Here is a 26,652-nt window from a genome sequence, read left to right as displayed (position 1 = left end):
CATAACATAACACTTTGGGCAAAGTTTTAGACAAATCGGGCAAAAATTGCGGTTTGTAAAGACTCACGAAATCTAATCGAGAGATCGGTTTATATGGGAACTATATCAGGTTATACACCGATTTGGATCGTACTTGGCACAGTTGTTGAAAGTTACAACAGAACAATACATGCTATAATTCAGCCAAATCGGACAAAAATTGCGGCCTGTAAGGGCTCAAGAAGTCAAATCGAGAGATAAAGACCAATTTAGACCATACTTGGAAGGTTTTGGTAGTCATAACAGGACACTAAATGCAAAATTTCAGCCAAATCGGACAAAACTTGCGGCTTCCAGGGGCTCAAGAAGTCAAATCGGGAGATCGGTTTATATGGGAGCCATATCAGATTATAGACCGGATTGGACCGCACTTGACACAGTTGTTGGAATTCATAACAGAACAGCATGTACAAAATTTTAGACATTTGTCTAAAAAAAGGCAAAAATTGCGGCTTGTAAAGACTCAAGAAATCAAATCGGGAGATCGGTTTGTATGGGAGCTTTATCATTTTATAGACCGATTTAGACCGTACCAGGCACAGTTGTTGGAAGTCATAACATAACACTATGTGCAAAGTTTTAGCCAAATCGGAAAAATTGCGGCTTCCAGGGGCTTAAGAAGCCAAATCGGGAAATCGGTTTATATGAAAGCTATATCATTTTATAGAACGATTTGAATTATTATTTCGTGCTTGACACAGTTGTTGGAAGTCATAATAAAACACTACGTGCAAAGTTTTAGCCAAATCGGATAAAAATTGCGGATTCCAGGTCTATATGGGAGCTATATCAAAATCTTAACCAATATGGGACATTTGCCTTCGCCAATGACCTACGTTAATATCAAACACTTGTGCAAAATTTCAAGCGGCTAGTTTCACGCGTTCGACCGCTATCGTGATTTCGACAGACGGAGGGATATGGCTAGATCAACTCAGAAAGTCGAGACGATTAAGAATATATATACTTTAGTTTAGGAAAACGTTGTCGTTTAAAAAGATGTTATTGAAGTCTTTCTTTCTTTGAGGAAGTTAGGCCTGATCAACATATTGTCGTTAGACAATAATTTATAAAAAAGGTTGTTCACAGAAAATTTCATTGAAATTTTTTTTCTTTGAGCTTTAATTTCAAGAACAAATTTTATTAAAATGTTGCCTCTAGAAAAAAGTCTCTTTGATGTTTTGTCTTTACATAGGAAAAATATTATTTTGTGATTGGAATTGTGTTCAGATTATACCAAAGGGGGTTTGTTTTTGATTTCATTTAGAATAGAAAAGCCAACTAAAAATACTTTAACAAAAGTTAAGGCAAAACGTTGTGTGGGAAACAATGTGTCGCAAATGTTATTGAAATTTTGGATTTAAAAAATAATTTCGAGGTAGGCCCAAACCTGGTCAAAAGATTGTTACGGAGAATATTTCACTGAAATTAAGACTTCAGAAAAAATTCATTAGAAAACAATTAATAAGATTTTTGTCTTTAGAAACAGTAGATTGTTAGCGATTGTTACGCTAAAATCTTGTCTTAAGAAAAAAAGTTCATTAAAATTTGAAAAAATCCCTTAAAATTATGATTTTATTTAGAATTTCATTACAATTTTGTCATTGAAAAAATAGTTTTGAGGCAGTTCATGCCTGAGCTAAATTTTGTCTTTATAAGCATGATCAATTTTGTCATTTTATATGCCCTCCACCTTGGATCGCATTTGTCGAGTTCTTTTCCCGGCATCTCTTCTTAGGCAAAAAAGGATATAAGAAAAAGTTTGCTCTACTATTAGAGCGATATCAAGATAAGGTCCGGTTTGGACCACAATTAAATTATATCTTGGAGACCTGTGTAAAATGTTAGCCAATTCGAATAAGAATTGCACACTTTGGGAGCTCAAGAAGTAAAATAGAGAGATTGATTTATATGGGAGCTGTATCGGGCTATAGACCGATTCAGACCATAATAAACACGTATGTTGATGGCCATGAGAAAATCCGTCGTACAAAATCTAGGCAAATCGGATAATAATGGCGACCTCTAGAGGCTCAAGAAGTCAAGATCCCAGATCGGTTTATATGGCAGCTATTTCAGGTTACGAACCGATTTGAACCTAATTTGCCACTGTTGTTGAAAGTAAGAATAAAATACGTCTTGCAAAATTTCATTCTAGAGGCTCAAGAAGTCAAAACCCAAGATCGGTTTATATGGCAGCTATATCCGGTTATGGACCGATTTAAACCATACTTGGCACAGTTGTTGGACATCACAACAAAACACGTCGTGCAAAATTTCATTACAATCGGATAGGAACTGCGCACTCAAGAGGCTCAAGAAGTCAAGACCCAAGATCGGTTTATATGGCAACTATATCAAAACATGGAGCGATATGGCCCATTTATAATACCAACCGACCTGCACTAATAAGAAGTATTTGTGCAAAATTTCAAGCGGCTAGCTTTACTCCTTCGGAAGTTAGCGTGCTTTCGACAGACAGACGGTCGGACGGACAGACGGACAGGCAGACGGACATGGCTAGATCGACATAAAATGTCACGACGAACAAGAACATATATACTTTATGGGGTCTCAGACGAATATTTCGAGTAGTTACAAACAGAATGACGAAATTAGTATACCCCCGTTCTTTGGTGGAGGGTATAAAAATAAATAAATAAATAAATGAGTCTTAACATTCATCAACTTAATGCAGTAAAATTTTTCCAAAGTCTGGTTTTAAATGTTGCCGAGTTACTGAGTAATTGCAGATCGTTAGGAAATGAGTTCCAGAGACGTACAACGAATATGAACATATGCCATTCAGAAACAAGTCTACAATAAATTTTGGGAATGATTTTTTACCTCTAATAGATCTGGCGAAATCAATGAATCCATACAGATATTGTGGTGCCTGCATGTAGATCAGTTTATGCAGGAAAGTAAGTGACCTCAGGTACAACAAGTGCTGTAAGGAGACGCCATACAAGGATAAAGAGCATTCAGAGATGGAGTCGTGCCGTCTCAAGCCAAATACATAACGAGTAACGCACGCATCAATTCAATTTAACATTGACATACCAGTCTAGAGAGCACAGAGGCCTATAACAAGTGCTCACTTCAAATAGAAATCAAGGAAATTTATTGCCACTTGTAGATGGCCCTTTGCCAGAAAACGCAGCATCATAGTTAACATGAAAATAACCTGTCGGTAGAGCGGTGGTGGTCACAGTCTTAAGAGCTCTTCGCTTTACGACGGCACTTTGGATGAATGTTACACGCAAAAAAATAAAACCTTTGGCAAATTTTTACGACCAACAAAATATTATTACTACAATATTTTGTTATTGTAACAGCATAACGTTACGCTTCATCATATAAAACGTTAGCCATAAACATAGCATTATTGAACGTAACTTATTTTGTTTACTGCAAACGCTTTAAAAGCTATGTCTGCGATAAAAGGACCTTTCTTTTATTGTAAACCAAAAACTCTTTAATTGCTAAAATGTTTTGATAGCTGCAAACGATTATTCGTTCACCGGACCGGGTGAGTATTTGAGCGTATAGACCATTGATGGACACAAATACGACTACTAACTCTTGTACATAATTGCAATTGCGCGCTCGTCTTTTTTTTTCTTTTGACTGAACAAAGAGCTGTCAGTATGTTGGACAGCTCAGTCGAGTAAGGATGGTAAATTGACTTGAAATTTGACAATTTTAAAATTTCGATAAAAATCATTGGAGCAACAGACAAACGACTGACAGGCACTAGAAAACACAACACATACAGGATTTGGTAATATTTACGAAATATTCATCCAAAGTAGGTATTTAAATGTGGGAAAGCAACAACTCCCATATGTTTTTTTTTTTTTTTGTTATATTTATAGCATAACGATACAGCAAACCATAAAACTAAACCATAATGGAGATGTGCGAAAATGAAAGGCATCTGATGTAATTGTGTATAATAACATGGATATAAATCCGATAGACTCTGAAAGAGTTGGAATTTCCCACTGAGATCTGTTTCAAATTGGTAATAATTTTGTGGCGTGTAGTGAATGAACACATGTGGATAAGGTGAAACTGCATCTCGTTGTCGTATCCAAAGTTTCCCAGTACAAATAGTCTCTCATTCATGCATGGAATTTGAGCAGTAATTAATGAACATGTGCTGCAGTCGATAGAGAGTAGCCCAGGGAAATGCAAAAACATGTCTCAAATATGTTGGGAAACATCTCTGCAATGCGCACGCATAGGCACTTGAGATAAATGACTACATACAAACATCCCTATCGCCCGTCGCTTTTATACACATGTGTGTGTGTGCAATAAAATCATGCCCAGTTAACCAACCGGCTTAACTAAATTTTCCTCATTCAAAGTGGAAGTAATCGGGTAGCACTCTGGAGTCCCGATTTCTGAGTATTCCCTGCGTTCGTAGCGATAAGTGAAGTACTTAAATCAATGATCACTTAACTATTGATGTCAATCAGTAGTGGATAACGTATGAACGTTTGAAATGTGCTTACCCATTTAACAAGCAATCCGTTGTGTAAACGCATTTCCGAAAGTTTCCATTCAGATGCATATTTAAACTAAAATGCAGCAAATATGAACTCTCTAAAAATATAACAAAATAAGTAAGAGTGTGCTAAGTTCGGCCGGGCCGAATCTTATATACCCTCCACCATGGATAGCATTGGTCAAGTTCTTGGCGCGATATCTCTTTTAAGCAAACAAAGAATAATAAATAAGAACTGTTGTGCTATTGGAGATATATGAAGTTATAGTCTGATTCGGACCATCAATCAATTGAATGCTGAATATTGTAGAAGTCATTGTGTTATATTTCAGTTCATTTGGATAAGAATTGCGCCTTGTAGGGGCTCAAGAAGCAAAATCGGGAGATCGGTTTCTATGGGAGCTGAACCAAGCTTTAGATCGATTCAGATCATATTGGACACGTATGTTGAAGGTCATGGGAGAAACCGTTGTACAAAATTTCTTCCGAACCGGATGAGAATTGCGCCCTCTAGAGGCTCAAGAAGTCAAGATCCCAGATTGGTTTATATGGCAGTTGTATCAGGTTATGAACCGATGTGAATCATACTTAGCACAGTTGTTGGAAGTGATACTAAAACATCATGTGCAAAATTTCAGTCAAATCGAACGAGAATTACGCCCTCTAGAGGCTAAAGAAGTCAAGACCCAAGATCGGTTTATATGGCAGCTATATCAAAACATGGACCGATTTGGCCCATTTAAAATGCCAACCGATCTACACTAACAGAAAGTATTTGTGCAAAATTTCAAGCGCCTAGCTTTACTCCTTCGAAAGTTAGCGTGCTTTCGACAGACAGACGGACGGACTGTCCGTGCTAGATCGACTTAAAATGTCAAGACGATCAGAAATATATATACTTTATAGGATCTTAGACGATATTACGAACAGAGTGACGAAATTAGTATACCCCCATCCTATGGTGGAGGGTATAAAATCGTAAACTGGTTGGTATGTATCTTCAAATGTGATAACTCTAAAAGTAGTACACATCGTAAAGCCTGGTACTAACTTCGTTCGCACGAAAATCTTCTATTACAAAGGTTGCCTTTTTTAATTCGGGATTAGAGAACACAAAACCATCGAAAATGGCTTTATTGATTTTCAAAATATTCCCCATTAAGATCTATACACTTTTGCATGCATTTGAAGCAATTATCAAAACACTTTTCCCACTCTGATCGAGGTATGTCCAAAACATACATTCTGAACACATCAAGCGCTTCTTCAGGTGTCGAAAAACGTTGACTTCTCATTTTATTTTTTACGTACGGGAATAAAAAGAAGTCATTTTGTACAAAGTCAGGACTATACGGCGAATGGCTCATCAAGTCGATGTTTTGAGTGCTCAAAAATGCAGTTGTTTCGCATTTTTGGAGCATTTCTTTCGACCAATTGACACGAACTTTTATTTGAGCGATTGACAAATTGTGTGGGATCCCCCGCAAACAAATTGTTGTGCTGGTCCCACTATTGGCTTAGGTTGTCTCAAACTCACGAAAGGTCACTTGACGATCTTGCAATATCAGCTGGCGCATAGCATCAATGGTTTTTGGAACAACAACTGCTTTTGGACGACCTTCACGAAATTCGTCTTGGAGTGAACTGCGACCACGGTTGAATTTACCATACCATCGATAAACAGTGGTCCTTGATGGAGCTTCATAGCCAAGAACGTTATCGCGGGAAACTTTGCTGAAGACTACTAGGTCTTCAAGTTGCGGATAATGGAAGGCTTCGTTTTTATGCGGAGTAGCTGCAAATGCAGCCGCGTCCAATCAGCGATTTTCGAGAGGAGAGTCTCAATGAGGAGTCAGGTGGCACTGGCTCTTAATTAAATACTGAGTGTCAAAGATGCTCGAGATGACAAGGCGAGTTATTGGCGCCTTCAAAAAACCAGTTGCCAACATCAGCGTCTGTTTTCAGGTTGGGCGGCTGGAGGCGAGCGTCGGATCTTGGAGCAAGCGGCTCGCCACAACGAGGGATACATGTACAATCCCACAAAACCCATGCGGTTGGGGCGCTGGGCCAGTAACCCGCCCCGGAAAAGTATGAGAACTACTAAGAGAACAAAAGAAACAAGTAAAAGCGTGCTAAGTTCGGCCGGTCCGAATATTATATACCCTCCACCATGGATCGCATTTGTCGAGTTCTTTTCCCGGCATCTCTTCTGAGGCAAAAAAGGATATAAGAAAAGATTTGCTCTGCTATTAGAGCGATATCAAGATATGGTCCGGTTTGGACCACAATTATATGTTGGACACCTGTGTAAAATGTCAGCCAATTCGAATAAGAATTGCGCCCTGTGGGGGCTCAAGAAGTAAAATAGAGCGATCGATTTATATGGGAGCTGTTTCGGGCTATAGACCGACTCAGACCATAATAAACACGTATGTTGATGGTCATGAGAGGATCCGTCGTACAAAATCGGATAATAATTGCGACCTGTAGAGGCTCAAGAAGTCAAGATCCCAGATCGGTTTATATGGCAGCTATATCAAGAACCCAGATCGGTTTATATGGCAGCTATATCAGGTTATGGACCGATTTGAACCATACCTAGCACAGTTGTTGGATATCATAACAAAATACTTCGTGCAAAAACTCATTCAAATCGGATAAGAATTGCCACTCTAAAGGCTCAAGAAGTCAAGACCCAAGATCGGTTTATATGACAGCTATATTAGGTTATGGATACTTGGCACAGTTGTTGAACATCATAACAAAATACTTCGTGCAAAATTTCATTCCAATCGGATAGGAATTGCGCACTCTAGAGGCTCAAGACCCAACATCGGTTTACATGACAGCTATATCAAGTTATGGACTGATTTGAACCATACATGACATAGTTGTTGGATATCATAATAAAACACGTCGTGCAAAATTTCATCCCAATCGGATAAGAATTGCGCACTTTAAATACCCAAGAAGTCAAGACCCAAGATCGGTTTATATGGCAGCTATATCAAAACATGGACCGATATGGCCCATTTACAATACCAACCGACCTACACTAATAAGAAGTATTTGTACAAAATTTCAAGCGGCTAGCTTTACTCCTTCGAAAGTTAGCGTGCTTTCGACAGACGGACGGACGGACAGACGGACGGACATGGCTAGATCGACATAAAATGTCGCGACTATCAAGAATATATATACTTTATGGGGTCTCAGACGAATATTTCGAGTAGTTACAAACAGAATGGAAGTAAAGCTAGCCGATTGAAATTTTGCACAAATACTTCTTATTAATGTAGGTCGGTTGGTATTGTAAATGGGCCATATCGGTCCATGTTTTGATATAGCTGCCATATAAACCGATCTTGGGTCTTGACTTCTTGGGTATTTAAAGTGCGCAATTCTTATCCGATTGGGATGAAATTTTGCACGACGTGTTTTGTTATGATATCCAACAACTATGTCAAGTATGGTTCAAATCAGTCCATAACTTGATATAGCTGCCATGTAAACCGATGTTGGGTCTTGAGCCTCTAGAGTGGGCAATTCTTATCCGATTGGAAGTATTTTGTTATGATGTTCAACAACTGTGCCAAGTGTGGTTCAAATCGGTTCATAACCTGATATATCTGTCATATAAACAGACCTTGGGACTTGGCTTCTTGAGCTTCTAGAGGTATTTTTTTGTTATGATGTTCAACAACTGTGCCAAGTGTGGTTCAAATCGGTTCATAACCTGATATATCTGTCATATAAACAGACCTTGGGACTTGGCTTCTTGAGCTTCTAGAGGGCACAATTCCTATCCGATTTGGTAGAAAATTTTCATGAAGTATTTTATTCTTACTTTCAACAACTGTGTCAAAGAAGGTTCAAATCGGTTTATAACCTGATATAGCTGCCATATAAACCGATCTTTGATCTTGACTTCTTGAGCCTCTAGAGGTCGCAATTATTATCCGATTTGTCTGAAATTTTGTACTACGGATCCTCTCATGACCATCAACATACGTGTTTATTATGATCTGAATCAGTCTATAGCCTGATACAGCTCCCATATAAATCGATCCCTCTATTTTACTTCTCGAGCCCCCAAAGGGCGCAATTCTTATTCGAATTGGCTGACATTTTACACAGATCTCCAACATGTAATTGAATTGTGGTACAAACCGGACCATATCTTGATATCGCTCTAATAGCAGAGCAAATCTTTTCTTATATCCTTGTTTGCCTAAGAAGAGATGCCGGGAGAGGAACTCGACAAATGCGATCCTTGGTGGAGGATATATAAGTTTCGGCCTGGCCGAACTTAGCACCCTTTTACTTGTTGTACTTAAAAAGTACAACAAGTTGCCAGCATTAGGAGGGGAAATCCACCGCTGAGGGTCATAGGCGGACATGCTAACCTCTGCGATACGGTGGCCTTATTATATCCTTGTTTAATTTGGTCCAGATTTGGTTAAGGGTGTCATATAGATGGATCCCTCGATTTAAAGTATTGACCCTATAAAAAGCGCATTTATTATGCGATTTCGTTGAAATTTGACACGGTATCTTGTGTTGGGCTTTTCGACATCCGTGTTCAATATGGTTCAGATCGGTTTGTATTTGGATATAGCTGCCAGAAAGACCAATATATTGTTCTACAAAAATGAATAGTATATTTATTAGACCACTCAACCGAATTTGGGTGCATAAGATAACCCATTTTTCAACGGATTGTGACGAATGGGGGTTTCCATATACACCTAAGGTGGTGGGTATCCAAAGTTCGGTCCGGCCGAACTTAATGTCTTATTATATGTTTGGTAATAATATAGGGTCTTTGATAGAAATGGATGTGACATAATACCCAACGTACCGAAAAGTTATTGAAGTCATAACACCCAATGACATTTTTCCCAAAATGTTCTTGTACAGGTTCTTGTCTTATGACATGTTAAAATTTACAATTGTTAAATTGCACACATAGTGTGATATGAATACAAATAACACATGAAAATCACTTTTCGAAATAGCACTGCTATTTTTTATACCCTACACCATAGAATGGGGGTATATTAATTTCGTCATTCTGTTTGTAACTCCTCAAAATATTTTTCTGAGACCCCATAAAGTATATACATTCGTGATCGACATGACATTTTATGTCGATCTAGCCATGTCCGTCCGTCCGTCTGTCCGTCCGTCCGTCTGTCCGTCCATCCGTCCGTCTGTATGTCGAAAGCACGCTAACTTTCGAAGGATTAAAGCTAGCCGCTTGAAATTTTGCACAAATACTTCCAAACTGTGTAGGTCGGTTGGGATTGCAAATGGGCTATATCGGTACATGTTTTGATATAGCTGTCAAATAAACCGATCTGGGATCTTGACATCTTGAGCCTCTAGAGGGCGCAATTATCCGATTTGGCTGACCTTCAATATACATATCAAATATGGTCTGAATCGGTCTATAGCCTGAAACAGCACAACAGACATACCGGTTAAAGAATTCAACAAATGTGATGCTTGGTGGAGGGTAAATAAGATTCGGCCCGGCTTAGCACGCTTTTACTTGTTTTCGATTAGAGCGGTGCTCTATTCCTTCTGACAAAAACATAAAGAAATCTGTTATGTTTGTTGTAAGTTGAATGAAAGCAACTCCAAATTTCACAACTTTTGCAATTTGTAGCCATACAAAATCGGCTTTTGCTCACATTTTTCGGTTATGTCACACAAAACTAACAAACTGTGTGATGGCAAAAATGATGAGTCGTATATAAATTGGCAATTTTGACACACATAACGAAATACCAATTATACATAATAAGTGACATGTCATAAGACACGAACATCTAATCTAATAGAGCCTTTAACAAAACTTCGAATACAAAAATATTTACAAACAAAAAGGTTTAAATTCTCTTGAAATTTTGAAAGAAATTTCAGTCCATGTCGAGAAATGCTTGCACGTTGCCAGATTCTACTTCGCCAAATTACGACATTTTAAATTGGTTATATTTTTTGCGATAACGAGTCCTTGGAGTCCGTTTTTTCACTTCGTGGCCTTGTTTATGTTAAACGTACTGGAACAGATCCTCCTACTCTAATAGAGAATAACGAGCAGTTAACACAACTTTTTCGAGAAACACCAGATCGCACCATCAACGATAACTGAAATGAATCTTGCAATATCTTATAATAAGTCCCAATTAGTTTTGTTAATTTTATGTTTCTTCTTGTTATTAAGAATTTTTTATTATACTCAAAAATTTTATATGTGTTGTACAACTATATTTATTAATGCTAAATTTAATAGAGCTCATAACTACGAAGAACAAATATATACATTACCAGCATTGCTTATCCAATTGACTTGTGATGCCAAGTAATACTGCTTATGGTTCCAGAGATAATCTTAACTGTATGATTAGAATTCTTAAAAACCAGAAATCAGGATTAACGATTGTCCACATCAATGCCCAAAGTCTAAATAATAAATTAGATGAACTTCGTGATATATTTGTTAACTCTGATATAGATATAATATGTATATCCGAAACCTGGTTCCATCCTGAAATATCTGACAATTTGTACTCTTTACCGGGATATAAAGTTTTGAGAGCTGATAGGCACTCCCATGCTGGTGGAGTTTCAATATATTTAAAAAACTGTATCCACGGTACTATAAAACTGAAGTCTGAGCAAGGCAACTGTATTGAATACCTCTTTGTTGAAATAACTGGCATTTCTAACTCGTCAATGCTTATTGGATGTGTATATAGGCCCAACAGCAGCACACCGTTTGACATGCTGATATCGTGCCTTGAAAGAATATCATTACGATATAATGATATTGTTATTGCGGGAGATTTTAACAGCAATATTTTAATTGAAACGCAATTTTCTGATGCTATGGAACTTCTTGATCTGTTACCTACTCACCGCTCTGTTCCAACCCATTTAACTAATCATTCGTCTACTCTTTTGGACATTTTCTTTGTGAACTGTGAGTCAAAAGTTCTTTTATATGACCAAATTGCTGCACCGGCTTTTTCTAAACACGACTTGATATTTCTTGTGTATGACTATCACATAAATCAACAAGACGAGACAATTACATTCCGTGATTTTAAAAAACTGAACTATAATCTTCTTAATAGCCTTACTGATAATGTCGAATGGGATTCTATACATCAGTTAAATTCTGTGGATGACCAAACAGCATTTTTGCAGCATTATATTAGCTTAATATATAGTCAATGTGTTCCTGAAAAAACCATTACCATAAAAAATCAGCAACCCCCATGGTTTAATGAACAGTTACGTGCACTAATCGATGAAAGAAATATTGCATACAAACGATGGAAACGATACAGAACAACACAACTGCATGAGCGCTTTAAATGTGCCAGGCGAAATGTTGGGAAAAGCATAAACGAGGCCAAAACGCTATTCTTTCGGAAAAAATTTCTGAATGCTGTTAACAGCAGATCTAAATGGAAGGAAATTCGTAAAATTGGCATAGGAGCGAAAACCAACACCAACTTTCCGCCCAATCTAAACATCAATGAACTGAATGAGCATTTTGTATCTGTTTGCTCTATATGTCCCCATGAAAATATATATGAAAATATGAGCACTGTACAAGTGGAAAATCCATTTTCCTTTTGCTGTGTAGACCAAACTGACGTTTTGAACAGCATACTCTCAATAAAATCTGATGCAACTGGAACTGACGGAATAAATCCAAGATTTATCAAAATTATCATGCCAAAATTGCTGCCATATGTAACATATATTTTCAATACTGTTCTGACCAAGTCCACCTTTCCGCATGAATGGAAGCTCGCTAAAATCATACCGACTAGAAAATCGAATAATGAATACCGCCCCATTGCAATCTTACCGTTCTTATCCAAAGCGCTAGAATGCATAATGGCGAATCAAATCGAACAATTCCTGTGCACTCAAAATCTATTATCAGAATGGCAATCTGGTTTTAGAAAAAAGAGAAGTTGCACATCTGTCTTAATAGACGTTGTTGAAAATATTAGACAAAATATGGACAACAAGATGGTATCTTTTCTCCTTCTATTGGATCACAGTAAAGCATTTGATACTGTAAACCATCAAATTCTTGTAGTCAAGCTCTCAAAACTATTTAATTTTTCCCGAACTGCCTGTCAACTGATATCATCGTACCTGTCTCAAAGATCTCAGTCTGTATATTGTAATGATATCTGGTCAAATACGCTTCATGTTCCAAATGGTGTGCCCCAAGGCTCAATCTTGGGCCCATTGTTATTCACCATGTACATTAATGATCTGCCCGATGTACCTTTAACATGTAAGATACAAATGTATGCTGATGACGTTCAACTGTATACCTGCACGAAACTGAATGACTTTCAAACATGTATTTCTAATGTAAATAATGATTTGAATTTAATATATTGTTGGGCTGTTAATAATGCCTTACGTTTAAATCCTACCAAATCTAAGCTGATCATCATACACAAAAGAAGTGTAACAATCCCTGACCAAGTTGAAGTAAAGATTGAGAACACGATTGTAAACCGTGTTCAAGCAGCAACAAACTTGGGTTTAACATTCAACTCTACCTTAACTTGGACGAATCATATAAATGCAGCTGTGGGAAAAGTTCGTGGTATGCTGCGGAATATGTGGGCAGCTCGTCTGTCAACTCCTTTCGAAATTCGTATGCTTCTTGCTAAATCTTACTTAATCCCAACTCTTCTATATAATTGTGAATTATTTGCAAGTTGCAGTGCTGATGACAATAGGAAAATCAAAGTTGCCTACAATGATATTGCACGATATGTATACAACAGACCACGGTATGACCACATATCACAATTTGCTTATCAGATTTTTGATCTTTCAGTTGAAAATTTACTAAATGTTAAATGCTTGCAATTACTACATAAGGTTATTTATAACAAAGAACCTGAATATCTTTACAAACACCTACAATTTGCTAGATCAAATCGAGGGCGCAAACTGATTCAACCTAGATTTGAATCTCAAATCACTGAAAGGCAATTTATTGTAAACAGTATTCGTCTCTGGAACACCCTCCCATCATATATACAACTCATAAGCAATGCTATTGAATTCAAAAAGGAGCTACATGATTATTATAAGTAGAAATTGTATGTAGTCTAGTAGTATAAGTTATAATTAAATTATTTATTTATTTTTTTATAAGTTATAGTTTATAATGGAATTATTTGATGAAACTGCACTGTTGTGAACCAGCACAGTAAAATATAAGATATAATCTTGTTGTGCTTGGTGTTAAATAAATGAAATGAAATGAATTGAAATGAAATGATTGCTTGAAGTTTCAAAAACCAAACTTTTTTGTTATTCGCGAGGTTACCGCCATACTTAATTGATTTGAAAAACGTTTTTACGTTTTTTCAAAAGCAAAAAGATATTATTTTTATTGTGAATAAGCGGCGGAGGCGAAAAAATTTTTTCAAAAAGAGAACTGTCCAGAAAAATTTTCATTATTTTTCAGAAACAATTTTTCTCCAGCAGCGATTTTCCATAAAATCTTTTTTATACGCATGAAGACAAAACTAATATTTCTGCTTAAAACTTATTTTAATTCATTCAAAAATATTCTTTTTATTCCACAAAAAACACCATGGTGTTCTTAGGTTGTTTGACATTTCATTTTTATTTCAATCGATTTTAATTCTTTGCCCAAAGATATTTGTATTCAATGATATTTTTGGCTGAATTTGGATGTTACGACATAATTACATTTGGGCAAAGGCCGCATCGACGATTTGCTACCGCAAAGCATCTTTTTTGGAAACTTTGATATGTCAAAATTTTTAAACAGGGCGTAGAAAATGCAATTCGCCGTGACATTTAAAATTTTCGCAAATTTGCTTCGATCAATCAGAGAAAGAAGTTAATTAATTTTTGAGTGTCAAGCAAGGAAAAACAAATTGAAAAATGTTCAAAACTCCTATTAGCTCGTTGTTCTCAGTTGAAAACACATGTTTTTTGCGATAACTTTTTTAAAAACCATCAAAAATCGGAAAGAAACATAATACTTTCATTAAAATTGCTTCAAATATTAGGAGTAGAGAGCGGAATACAAATGCAAAAGCATACATGTTTCGGAGCACCGGAAAAAATTTTTGAAAGCACCGAAATTCGTTTTATCGAATGTAGGTTTAGAAAACGCTTAGAATTTTTTGCAAATTTTGCATATCTTATGCAAACTGTATATATTGCATATGTTTGCATATTTTGCACATCTTTTGCCTATTTTGTGCATATTTGTTGACTAAACAAGTAAAATGGCGTTAAGTTTGGATACCCACCACTTCGGGTATGTATGTAAACCACCTTTCGTCAAAATCCGGTGAAAAATGCATACTTTATGCCCCATTGCTGCTATTGGGTTGCCCAAAAAGTAATTGTCGGTAATATAGTAGTAATATAGTCGGCGTTGACAAATTTTTTCAACGGCTTGTGACTCTGCAATTGCATTCTTTCATCTGTCAGTTATCAGCTGTTACTTTTAGCTTGCTTTAGAAAAAAAGTGCGCGAAATTTTGTTTACATTTGTTTGTTTGGCGTCAATTTTAATATGGGTACCACATGTATTGAAAGAAATTCATTTAACAAACCGAATCAACGCTTGTGATATGCACCTTAAACGCAATGAATTCGATCCGTTTTTAAAACGAATCATAACTGGAGATGAAAAATGGATGATGCATCCACCATATAGCCCTGACCTTGCACCATCAGACTACCATTTATTTCGATCTTTGCAGAACTCCTTAAATGGTAAAACTTTCGGCAATGATGAGGCTATAAAATCGCACTTGGTTCAGTTTTTTGCAGATAAAGGCCAGAAGTTCTATGAGCGTGGAATACTAAATTTGCCAGAAAGATGGCAAAAGGTTATCGAACAAAATGGCAATTATATATTTGATTAAAGTTCATTCTAAGTTTTATTAAAAGTGCATTTACTTTCCTTTAAAAAATCCGCAATTACTTTTTAGGCAACCCAATATATCGAAATATGTTCCGATTTGGACCAAATACTAATGAGTACAAGTCATTGTACAATTGAGTATAACAAAATATTGGTCTTTTTGAACCATATACGACACGGATGTCGAAAAGCCCAACGAAAGTCACTGTGTCAAATTTCAGTGAAATCGGATTATAAATGCGCCTTTTTATGGGGCGAAGACTTTAAATCGAGATATCGGTCTATATGGCAACTATATCCAAATCTGGACTGATTTGGGCCAAGTTTCAGAAAAATGTCGAAGAGCCCAATACACCTCACTGTCCTAAATTTCGGTGAAAACGGACCAAGGGGCCAAGGCTTTAAATCGAGAGATTGGTCTATTTGGTAGCTATATTCAAATCTGGCCCTATCTAGGCTAAATTGAAAAAGGGATGTCGAAGGACCTAAAACAATTAACAGTCCCAAATTTTGGCAAAATTCCACAATAAAAATCAACAAAATTTTTCTGTGGTAAAATTTTCTGTGGTAAAGAACTAGTTTGCCAGTCTATATCTTGGGTGCGGTGGTTTGGTTCTCACTATTAAACCATGTACAACTTTTAAACAAAAAAGTGTTGCCCAGCATTACGTTGTTTGGTCTTGACTATCGATGACCTAAAAATGGTTACAATCTTAACGTTAAGGTTTGCAACTCCTCCTGTCTCGCTGAATGTCATATTTTTGGGGGTATGGCGGCCTACGTTTATTTGTGTCCCCTCACATTATTTAAATCTCACATTGTCCTGTTAACTCATTATGATTGATCGACTGTTTTGGGGTGAGGTAGTCCGCTAGATATATGACCAGTATAAAGGTATCAGATTCGCAGTCCTAACCTAATATCTTTCATTTAACCCAGTATTGTCATGATTGGTGTATACAGCCGTTTGGAGGAGGGCGTCTATATGAGGGTTGTGCGCCACACTGCTACTTGAGCACAAATTTGAATGACGCACTCTACTCGAAAAAATCTATCACTTGATTCCCCATTGTATTAATGGGTCAAATAACCTATTGCTTGAACCTAATTTTTAATACCATATTCATATTCTACCCCAATAGCTTTCATTTGATAGCCATATTGACCCTATCGGCCCACTTTTGATTTTGGGTGGTAGTATAGGGGTAACGGGGAGGGTCCGTCCGCCCCTTCCCAATACCTACAAATTATAAAGTATATACCTCCTTCCTGACCATATTCGTAATCTACTCATGAATACCTTTCATTCGAGTCCCATATTGTCATTATCGTCCAATAAACCTATCTTTGGGAGGATTTGGGGTCAGGGCGGCTCTCTAGTTAATTGAATCCAGCTTTTGATATCAAATTTTTATTCTACTCCCGAATACCTATCATTTGAGTCCCATATTGTCCCGATCGGTCTACTTTTATTTTTGGGTGGTACTTTGAGGTAAGGGGGAGGGTCCGCCCTGCTTGCGATATCAAAATATTATGTAGCCTATTGATCCTTCTGGACACATCCCCACAATCTGTGTAAATTTAAAAAAAAATCTGTTACGACGTTTTTGAGTCTATGCGGAACAGAAACAATTTTACAAACCCACAAACATACAAACAATCACATATTCATTTATAAATAGATAGATATAGTTTGCAAAAATAGTTAGAAACAGACCATCTTAGAAACGAATTATATTTATAAACACCTCGCTGACCCGGGCACGCTCCGCTGCGCCTTCTTTTACTTTATGTGGAACAAAAGTTTCCTTGGAATAATTATTTTCGACAATTAAAGATCTTTTAGTGAAATACCATGCTAACTTGACTAACAGTTTAACAATATAAGTGCCTTTATCTGAATCCCATATGATCTCTATTGGTCTACGAATTTAAGTTTGGATGTAAGGTGTACGCCATTCTTAAAATACTTTATGTCAGCCCGATATTCTCATGATATCTGATTTAGGTGCTCCCCCAGACACTTGGCCCTGAAAAAAAATATCAGCATCGTGCTCTTCTTTCAAATACCATTTATTTAAATCCCATATTGTCATTGGTTTTGGGGAGTTTACAGGATGAGGCGTCCCCCAAACACATGACCCCAAAACAGGTTATCAAATTCGGTTTTCTAATCTCAAATACCTTTCATTTGAGCCACATATTGGCATGGTCGAAAAATGTTTACCCTTTGTGGGGTGTTTTGGCGGTGATGCCCTTAATACATGGTCCTACCTTTGAATATCAAATTCGTATTCTGATCCCAAATACCTTTATTATACCCTTCACCATAAGATGGGGGGTATACTAATTTCGTCATTCTGTTTGTAACTACTCGAAATATTCGTCTGAGACCCCATAAAGTATATATAACTTCCGAACGAGTAAAGCTAGCCGCTTGAAATTTTGCACAAATACTTCTTATTAGCGTAGGTCGGTTGGTATTGTAAATGGGCAATATCGGTCCATGGTTTGATATAACTGCCATATAAACCGATCTTGGGTCTTGACTTCTTGAGCCTCTAGAGTGCGCAATTCTTATCCGATTGGAATGAAATTTTGCACGACGTGTTTTGTTATGATGTCCAATAACTGTGCCAAGTATGGTTCAAATCGGTTCATAACCTGATATAGCTGCCATATAAACCGATCTGGGATCTTGACTTCTTGAGCCTCTAGAGTGCGCAATTCTTATCCGATTGGAATGAAATTTTGCACAACGTGTTTTGTTATGATATCCAATAAATGTGCTAAGTATGGTTCAAATCGGCCCATAACCTAATATAGCTGCCATATAAACCGATCTTGGGTCTTGACTTCTTGAGTGCTCAATTCTTATCCGATTGAAATGAAATTTTGCATCACGTGTTTTGTTATGATATCCAATAACTGTGCCAAGTATGGTTCAAATCGGTTCATAACCTGATATAGCTGCCATATAAAACGATCTGGGATCTTGACTTCTTGAGCCTCTAGAGGTCGCAATTATTATCCGATTTGCCTGAAATTATGTACTACGGATCCTCTCATGACCATCGACATACGTGCTTATTATGATCTGAATCGGTCTATAGCCCGATACAGCTCCCATATAAATCGATCTCTCTATTTTAGTTCTTGAGCCCCCAAAGGGCGCAATTCTTATTCGAATTGGCTGACATTTTACACAGGTCTCCAACATTTAATAATATAATAATAGCAGAGCAAATCTTTTCTTATATCCTTTTTTGCTTAAGAAGAGATGCCGGGAGAAGAACTCGACAAATGCGATCCATGGTGGAGGGTATGTAAGATTCGGCCCGGCCGAACTTAGCACGCTTTTACTTGTTTGAGCCCCATATTGCGATGGTCAGTAAAAAATTGCTGTTTGTGGAATATTTTGGGAAAGGAGTAGACCCCCAGAAGATTGGTCCTGAAAGTGGGTATCAATTCTTGCTCTACCCCCCAATACCTTTCATTTAAGCTCCACATTGATATGGTCAATAAATATGCCCGATTTAGGGATGTTTTGGCCCAAACACTAAGCACGAAAAATATATCAGCAACGTGCTCTATTCTCATATATCTATATATCATTTATTTGAACCCCATATTGCCATTGGCCTCAAAATTGGATATCAAATTCGTTTTCTAATCTCACTTAAACACCTTATTGCAAAAGTCAGCAAATATGTTGGATATTGTCCCTAAAAACTATAAATATTTAGTTTCACTCTCTTTAAGACCCAAATTGTCTTGGTGAGCAAATACGTCCTATTTGGGGGTTGTTATGGTAGTGGTAATGTTGATATCAGATACATGGTCTACTCCCAAATAACTTTAATTTGAGCCCCATATTTCCATAGTCCGCAATACATGGTCTACTCCCAAATAACTTTAATTTGAGCCCCATATTTCCATAGTCCGCAAACATGACCGGCTTGGGGGGTGTTTTGGGGGATGGGCGGCCACTCAGTGAGTTGGCCTAGAAAATATATATCGGATTCGTGCTCTACTCTAAAAGCCCTCTTATTTGAGCCTCATATTGCAATAGTCAGCAACTACTTAATATTTCGGTGGTGTTGTGGGGGTGGGGTAGCCCCAAAGACACTTTTCCCGAATATTGATATCAGATTCGTGCTTTACTCCCAAAGAACTTTTGTTTGAGCCCCATACAGCTATGGTCGTAAATTTGTCCCCTTTGGGGGATGTTTTTGGGGAGAAGCGGCCCCCCATACACTTGGTCCCATATTTGAATATCAAATTCAAATTCTACACTCAAATACCTTTTATTTAAGCCCCATAATCCCATGGTCAGTAAATAAGCCCTGTTTGTGGGATGTTTTGGGGAAGGGGTGGACCCCCAGAAACATTTGGATATAAGATTCGTATTCTACTCGTAAATACCAATAATTTGAGTCCCATATTGCCATGGTCGGTAAATATGTCCGATTTAGGGGTGGTCCGGAGGTTGGGGTGGTGCCCCTAACACTTGGTCCGACAATTAGATATAAAATACGTTTTCTTATCCTAAATACCTTTCATTTGAGTCCCATATTGACATGATTGGTGTAAATATATGTTTGGTAGGTTTTAGGGTGGGGCGGCCCCCCTAGGTACTCCATTCGAAATTTGGATACCAATTTTTTTTTTAATACCAAATACCAAATTTTCGCTTAAATCGCACCACACATCTCCGAGATCTGGCGTTTCTTAAAATTAAGGTAAGGGGAAGGGTCCGCCCCCTTCAGATATCAAAAAATGTAGTACCCTATTTTCACCACGGGATCATTATGCACCATCTTTGAAAATTTCAAGAAAATCGGTTCAGCCGTTTCTGTGTCTACAAGGAATACACAAACAAACAAACAAACAGACAAACCTACAAAATATACTAGGAAACTCCGATCTGATCATCATTATTTATGATCACCAAACATGTTGTTACTTGTATTTATTTTCCTATTTTCCATTTTTTTCTCGGTATTCCATAATTAACATAACCGTATTAAGGTAGTGGATACAAGTCCTACTGTATTCCAGAATCCAAATCTATCTTTCAATAATAAGCAGCTATGGTTCTCGTAGGATATTAGTTCTGTATGCTTTAATCTTAAATTGGTCAAACTTCCAATATGTTGACAAAAAATCCAAATCTCTCTAAGTAGGTCAGTTTTTTCTATAAGAGTAATTTCTATACCCTCCACCATAGGATGGGGAGTATACAAATTTCGTCATTCTGTTTGTAACTACTCGAAATGTTCGTCTGAGACCACATAAAGTAAATACAATATATTCTTGATCGTCGCGACATTTTATGTCGATTTAGCCATGTCCGTCCGTCTGTCTGTCGAAAGCACTCTAACTTCCGAGGGAGTAAAGCTAGCCGCTTGGTATTGTAAATGGTCCATGTTTTGATATAGATGCCATATAAATTAGGTCTTGACTTCTTGAGTCTCTAGAGCGCGCAATTCTTATCCGATTGGAATGAAATCTTGCACTACGCGTTTTGTTATGATATCCAACAACTGTGCCAAGTATGGTTCAAATCGGCCCATCACCTGATATAGCTGCCATATAAACGGATCTTGGGTCTTGACTTCTTGAGCCTCTAGTCAAATAAGGTTCAAATCGGTTTATAACCTGATATAGCTGCCATATAAACCGATCTGGGATTTTGACTTCTTGAGCCTCTAGAGGTCGCAATTATTATCCGATTTGCCTGATTTGCCGATTTTGTACGACGGATCCTCTCATGACCATCAACATACGTGTTTATTATGGTCTGAATCGGTCTATAGCCCGATACAGCTCCCATATAAATTGATCTCTCTATTTTACTTCTTGAACCCCCAAAGGGCGCAATTCTTATTCCAATTGGCTGACATTTCACACAGATCCCCAACATATAATTAAATTGTGGTCCAAACCGGACCATATCTTAATATCGCTCTAGTAGCAGAGCAAATCTTTTCTTATACCCTTTTTTGCCTAAAAAGATATGCCGGGAAAAGAACTCGACAAATGCGATCCATGCTGGAGGATATATAATATGCGGCACGGCCGAACTTAGCACGCTTTTACTTGTTTTACCTAAGAAGAGATGTCGGGAAAAGAACTCGACAAATGCGATCCATGGTGGAGGGTATATAAGATTCGGCCCGGCCGAACTTACCACGATTTTACTTGTTACTTTTACGTTTGTTGCTGGGACATTGAAAAATTTGTGCCAATTTGTACACATTTTTTTGTACGCAGCACTTTTATTGCTGGTTGCTGCATACTATTGCCATATCTTATAAATTGCTCGCTTGATATGGTAAATGAGAAAAAGAGGCAACGAAAAATCCTAATTTGTTAACAGGAGGTTTATCCCCTCGATAAGATAATGTAGTAATTAGTTATCACAAACTCTATTCTTTCTACGAGAAACCAGCCATAAAGCTAATTCGGCGCAATGTTCAACAAAATAATTGAGTAGGCCACATCTAACTATACAGAACCGAGACACCCGCGCAGACAGGCACATTCTAAAGGATTTTGGAAGATGTAATAGGGTTTTAAATAGTCCCAGACAAAATGTTTGCTTCCAACGGTGTAGAAGAAATGCATTTTTTGTGCTCCGGATATGCTCCAATACTGCACCAAAGGTTGTGATTATAACATACGTTCAATTTTTCATTGTTTTCAAATCAATTTACAAAACGGGATTTCAATAAGATCTTGGAAACTAGTACGAAAAACGCCACGTTAAGTCAGCATAAAATAATCTAACATTAAAACTAAAGAGTGATTTTATAAGAGCTGTAGAAAAGTTTTCAAAAGAAAAACACTTAAGGTTCGGAGGACTGAATTAAATCTTTATTTGAATCGATAGTACGGTCCATATAATGTAATGTTTGATGGTTATTTCATGGAAATTTTGACCGTGACTGTGCCTCAAATGGTCCATACGTTTAGTCCAATTTTGGCATACTCTTTCCAACCTTTCGGCCGGTACCTCACGAATAATTGCTTCAATCTTGTCTTTCAATGGGTCAATAGAAGCGGGCTGGTCTGTATAGACATGAGCTCTAACATAGCCCCACAAAAAATAGTCTAAAGACGTTAAATCGCACGATCTAGGCTGGCAATCGACCGGTCCTTAACGTGAAATAAAATTTTCACCGAACTCGCCTCTCAATAAGGTTATTTCATGGAAATTTTGACCGTGACTGTGCCTCAAATGGTCCATACGTTTAGTCCAATTTTGGCATACTCTTTCCAACCTTTCGGCCGGTACCTCACGAATAATTGCTTCAACCTTGTCTTTCAATGGGTCAATAGAAGCGGGCTGGTCTGTATAGACATGAGCTCTAACATAGCCCCACAAAAAATAGTCTAAAGACGTTAAATCGCACGATCTAGGCTGGCAATCGACCGGTCCTTAACGTGAAATAAAATTTTCACCGAACTCGCCTCTCAATAAGTCCATTGTCACGCGTGCTATGTGGCATGTGGCACCGTCTTGTTGAAACCATATGTCATGCATGTCAAGCTCTTGGATGTTGGACAAAAAAAGTTAGATATCATCGCACGAAAGCGCTCGCCATTCACAGTTACGTTACGATTCGCATCATCTTTGAAGAAGTACGATCGAATGATGCTACCAGCCCATAAACCTCATCAAACTTTGATAACATCCAAGTCAAGTACGGCCCGAATCGGTTCATAATCTGATGTAGCTCTAATAGTATAGTGTGCCACGTATGGTTCAAATCGGACCATAACCTGATATACAATAGCTGCCATATAAACCGATCTTGGGTCTTAACTTCTTGAGCCTCTAGAGTGCGCAATTCTTTTCCGATTGGGATGAACGTGTTTTGTTATGACATCCAAAAATTGTGCCAAGTATGATTCAAATCGGTTCATAACATGATATAGCTGTCATATAAACAGATCTGGGGACTTGACTTCTTGAGCTTCTAGAGGGCGCAATTCCTATCCGATTTGGCTGAAATTTTGCATGACATATTTTATTCTTACTTTCAAGAACTGTGTCAAATAAGGTTCAAATCGGTTCATAACCTGATATAGCTGCCATATAGACCGATCTGGGATCTTGACTTCTTGAGCCTGTAGAGGTCGCAATTATTATCCGATTTGCCTGATTTGCCGATTTTGTACGACGGATCCTCTCATGACCATCAACACACGTGTTTATTATGGTCTGAATCGGTCTATTGCCCGATACAGCTCCCATATAAATCGATCTCTCTATTTTACTTCTTGAGCCCCCGAAGGGCGCAATTCTTATTCGAATTGGCTGACATTTTACACAGGTCTCCAACATATAATTTAATTGTGGTCCAAACCGGACAATATCTTGATATCGCTCTAATAGCAAAGCAAATCTTTTCTTATATCCTTTTTTTTGCCAAAGAATAGATGCCAGGAAAAGAACTCGACAAATGCGATCCATGGTGATCAATTCAAAGTTCCTTCCACATTAGATTTTAGACTTCAAAAACATTGCTCCTAATCTTTATAAATATTACCTATGTATGCACGAGCAATTTAAAAATATATTGTCATCAAAATTAAAAATATAAACAAACGTCTTGTTTAATTAATACAAAGGCAATAATGACACAAAACAAACCAGCGGGTGTTTGTGTTATATATTTTTTTCCATTTAATTTTAGGCTCTGCCCAAGTAATTTATTCGTTACATGATAACCCCTAAGCTGCAGATAACACAAAGGCGCCTCGGTACCTTGTTTACTAAAATGTTTTCATAAAACAAATCTCAATAGTAGCAATCGAATTCATATAATATTAAGGCATACAGGTACATGTACAGCTATGCACCCTGATCTCCCAAAAGCCACAACTACAAAATGAACATAATTATTGACATTGTACCACTATTTTACTGGATTATACCTGTTGGAATATGTGTTCAACTGTAAAAGCCGCAATCACGCTATCTATGAAATTTACCACGTAAGCTTTCAGCGCACGAGCCTTTTATTTTTTCGAAAACAAGGCTCAATACTCATGCTGGACACAGACATACGAGACAAAAAGCCTCTTGAAATTCACCCAAACCGCTTGCCATAACTCAATATTTCCCCGTGTCATAGGCTTATGGAGAAAATAAATAGTATCTACAAATAACACGTAAAAGCGTCCGAACTTCGGCCGGGCCGAATCTTGGGAACTCACCACCATGGATTCTGATAAAAATGTATACAATATAAATCTAGTTGGAGGGCATTATTTTATTCTATATACCAAACTTCTGTCAAAATTGCGGCTTGTAAAGGCTCAAGAAGTCAAATCGGGAGATCGGTTTATATGGGAGCTATATCAGTTTAAAGGCCGATTTGGACCGTACTTGACAAAGTTCCTGGAAGTCATAACAGAACACTACATGCAAAATTTCAGCCAAACCGGACAAAACTTCCGACTTCCAAGGGCTCAAGAAGTCAAATCGGGAGATCGGTTTATATGGGAGCTATATCAGGTTATAGACCGATTTGGACCGCACTTGACACAGTTTTTGAAAGTGATAATAGAACACTACATGCAATATTATTTTTCATAAGAACAAAATTGCAATGAAATTTTACGTAAAAACAAAATTAATGACATTTTTATACCCACCACCCAAGGATGGGGGTATATTCATTTTGTCATTCCGTTTGCAACACATCGAAATATCCATTTCCGACCCCATTTCCGACGATCTAGACATGTCCGTCCGTCTGTCTGTTGAAATGACGCTACAGTCTTTAAAAATAGAGATAATGAGCTGAAATTTTGCACAGATTCTTTTTTTGTCCATAAGCAGGTTAAGTTCGAAGATGGGCTATATCGGACTATATCTTGATATAGCCCCCATATAGACCGATCCGCCAATTTAGGGTCTTAGGCCCATAAAAGCCACATTTATTATCCGATTTTGTTGAAATCTAAGACAGTGAGTTGTGTTAGGCCCTTCGACATCCTTCGTTAATTTGGCTCAGATCGGTCCAGATTTGGATATAGCTGCCATATAGATCCATCCTCCGATTTAGGGTCTAAGGCCCATAAAATCCACATTTATTATCCGATATCGCTGAAATTCGGAACAGTGAATTGTGTAAGGCCCATCGACATCCTTCCTTAAATTGGCCCAGATCGGTTCAGATTTGGATATAGCTGCCATATAGACCGATCCTCCGTTTTAGGGTCATAGGCCCACAAAAGCCACATTTATTATCCGATTTTGATGAAATTCGGGACAGTGAATTGTGTAAAGCCCATCCAGATCGGTACAGATTTGGATGTGCTGCCATATAGATCGATTTCTTTATTTATGGTTTTGGGCCCATAAAATGCTCATTTATTGTCCGATGTCGCCGAAATCTGGAACAGTGAGTTAAGTTAAGCCCCTTGACATACTTCTGCAATATCGCACAGATCGGTCCAGATTTTGATATAGCTGCCATATAGACCGATATCTAGGTTTTAGGTTTTGGGGTCATAAAAGACGCATTTATTGTCCGATGTCGCTGAAATTTGAGACAGTGAGTTTGGTTATGCTCTTCGACGTCCTTCTTCAATTTTGCCAATAGCTGCCATATAGACCGATCTCTGGATTGAAGGTTTAGGGCCCATAAAAAAGGCATTTATTGTCCGATTTCGCCGAAATTTGGGACGGTGCTTTGTGTTAGGCTCTTCGACATGTTTATGCAACTTGGCCCAAATCGGTCCAGATTTGGATATAACTGCCATGTAGACCGATATCTCGATTTAAAGTCTTCGCCCCATAAAAGGCGCATTTATAATCCGATTTCACTGAAATTTGACACAGTGACTTATGTTCGGCTTTTCGACATCCATGTCGTATATAGTTCAGATCGGTATGAGGTATATGAGTATAAGGTATGAAATTTTCACCGAATTTTGATGAAAGTTGGTTTACATATATACCCGAGGAGGTGGGTATCCAAAGTTCGGCCCGGCCGAACTTAACGCCTTTTTACTTGTTTCTAATCAAATATTTTTCTAGAGACAAAATTTCAGCTTAATGTTCTTTAATGACAACACTTCAGCACGAGCAGGACGCCCCTCGATTTAGT

Source organism: Stomoxys calcitrans, chromosome 1, assembly GCF_963082655.1.
Source record: "Stomoxys calcitrans chromosome 1, idStoCalc2.1, whole genome shotgun sequence".
Taxonomy (NCBI): Eukaryota; Metazoa; Arthropoda; class Insecta; order Diptera; family Muscidae; genus Stomoxys; species Stomoxys calcitrans.
This window is presented reverse-complemented; position numbering follows the sequence as displayed.